The sequence below is a fragment of the Phodopus roborovskii genome, unplaced genomic scaffold (genome assembly GCF_943737965.1).
Source record: "Phodopus roborovskii unplaced genomic scaffold, PHOROB, whole genome shotgun sequence".
Classification (NCBI taxonomy): Eukaryota; Metazoa; Chordata; class Mammalia; order Rodentia; family Cricetidae; genus Phodopus; species Phodopus roborovskii.
In genome coordinates, this window is record NW_026125108.1 from 95,988 (window position 1) to 98,830 (window position 2,843).

General features: G+C 36.3%; 1 non-coding gene across 1 annotated transcript; it reads left to right on the forward strand.

Moving 5' to 3' along the window:
• Positions 1 to 540: 540 nt before the first annotated feature.
• Positions 541 to 649, forward strand: LOC127225968 (U6 spliceosomal RNA). The gene has a single exon (XR_007834845.1). It is a non-coding gene; the product is annotated as a U6 spliceosomal RNA (small nuclear RNA).
• Positions 650 to 2,843: the final 2,194 nt, after the last annotated feature.

Consider the following 2,843-nt stretch of genomic DNA (forward strand, 5'->3'; position numbering starts at 1 on the left):
GCTCAGAGTGGAAGAATGGGAAAAGAATACCAATTCCTATTGGTTATCCAACAACATATGGTCAGTCCTGAAAACACACATACACACAATTATAAAGACTGAGCAGGTTGCATTGAAATATATATGTATATACATATATGCATACAATAACAATTAATAAAAAAGAGGCCATAAAAGCATGGAGGGGAATATGGGAGAGTTTGGAGAAGAGATATGTTGTAATTATATCATAATAAAAATTAAAATTAAAAGGTTAATGGATTTTGAAGGATAATTTTTTAAAATTATTTATGCTCCAATCCAATAACTTCATTATTAATAATTTGTCTCATGGAAATTAATTACCATATTAAACAATTGCATAGTTGTACAAATATATTTATACATATATAATGTCAAAATAACAACTATATGACTGACACATAATAGTAGATCAATTAAGCAATATTTGTGACTGGGAAAATTTTCTTAATGGTGAGATTCTAGGTTCAAGCCTGAATAGTGACAAAAGAAACAAAAAGCAATATTTGTGCTTGTTTCAGCAACACAAATACTCAAAATGCTGTATGCTAAAACTGGAATGATACAGAGATTAGCATGGCCCCTGCAAATGGATAACACAAAAATTCGGGAAGCTTTCTATACTTTTTTTAAAAAGTAGTATTTGTGCAGCAATTCAATTGAATTAGATAAAACCATTACATTTCAAGTAGTGAACAGTAAGTTTGATAGTAGTTGCAATTGTTATCATAATCAATTATGATTAGAATTAGCTCAACACAGCATTATCCATTAATGAAGCTTCAAACACCATGTTCTTTTCCTCTATCATCCACAGCTTTGTCCACCCCCACCTTTTGTCTTAGAATAAATAAATCTGGGTATAAATACAGCTTTCTAACCACCAAGTATAAATGTACAGAGAATGGTAGGGCACTGAAAGCAAAATCCTCATAAAAAATTTGGGAATTTGCTAACAGTTTCCCTATGTAGCCCAGGCTAGACTGGACTTCAAGACCTTCTACTGAAATTCTAGATGTGCATCACCATTGAAAGGTAAGATTTAGAATTCCCTTTCATTTATTTTTTCTAATCACTGAAATAAAATTACAATATGTTCCCTCCATTTCCTCCTTCTAGCCCCTCCAGCCAACTTCCCTATAACTCTACCATACCACCCACTCTCAAGTCAATAGCCTCTTTTTCATTTATTATTGTTGTAACATGAGTATCTGTGTTGGTGGTATATATTTGATTTCAAGGCTGACCACTCTGGGTTGGACAAGCAGCGAAGGAGCTCGACCCTCGGAGAGGCTGATTCTCCTTCTCTTAGTAGTCATTACATGCCTGTAGGTCTTTGTCTAGTAGTGGGGCTCCATGGATATTTCCCTTTCCACCTTAACATGTCCACTGACCCCTCCATTGTTCTGGTCTTTATGCAGCCCTTCCTAGGAGACTGTTTCATAGCAGAGTTCCTGGTATTCTGGCTCTTACAAACTTGTCAGCTTCTTTTCCATGATGTTTCCTGAACCATGGATGTATATGGGCTATGACATAGATTGGTCAGGGCTAGACTCTTTACAATCTGTTGATCTCTGCATTGTGTCTCTTACAGTTTTCTGTGATGGCCTCTGCCTCTATTTGCTGTGAAGACAGGCTTCTTTGATGAGGATAAGATTTAGAATGTAATAAAGAATCATTCATTCTAAGGTGGGGGTAGTAGATTCTTTCTAATATTCTTGAGTGCATTAGCCCTAGGAAGCTGGCTAGTTTACAGTACCAGGTATAATTTCCCTCCTGATGAGTAGGACTAAAATCCAGTTAGCAGCTATTTGCCACCAACATGTGAGTGCCTTTTCTTGCATATCTTACCTTGTTGGCCATTGATGTGTTTCATTGACATTGCAGCTGTGTAGGACTGGGTAGTTGTTAGTTACTTTTTCTTGGCACTTTGCATAGTATTTTCTGGAACCATTGAAGCTAGTCCACAGGAAACAAGCTTTCAGGTCATATCCAGCTCAAATCATCCAAGTCCTGTGTCCTAATGTATGTATGAAGTGACTCACCCTTAATCCTTGAAAGGCTACACTGATAACCTCTATTGTTTGGGGAATCCCTTGGACTACCATGACCAACCATTTGAAAGGTTTCTGTGCCTGGTTCTAGTGTTTTTGTCAGTTTATGGTTTTATGGGAAACATTGTTGACACAATGCACACAATTGCATGCATTGTGTACATGTTTAGATATGTAATATTATTCACTGAGGCTTTATCAAATACTGTGTGTTATTTGTTCCTCTCCCTCTGTCTCTGTATTGACTTCCGTCCTTCCTCCTAGTTGGAGCCAACTTCTCTCCTAATTACATTTCCTTCTTCATATCACCTGTATCCTGCTATTTCTTCCCAAGACCTTTCCAACCCCCCCCCCCCCAAACACATTCATACCACCTATGATTCTTTATATTTCTCTGGTTTCTGTGAATATCCAAACCCAAAGATTTGGGATGGGAGAACTGAGGTGAGGTGAGAGAAAAGATGTAGAATTTGTCTTTCTAGATCTAGATTACCTCACTCAATACAAGTTCTTCTGGCTGCATTTGTTCATTCACCTCCAAATTTCATGATTTCATTTTTCTTTGCAACTAAATAGTATCCTGTTGTTAACATTTTAAAATTTAATTGTTTGTATAACTACTATTAAAATTCTACTTCTAAATACCTCTCCCAATTCATTATGTACTTCAGTGATTTGGATGATTAACCTTACTGTCTACTAAGTCAGGAATATATGAGAATTGTTTTTATTCAGACAATTCAACATCTTGATCATCCTATCTTTGCT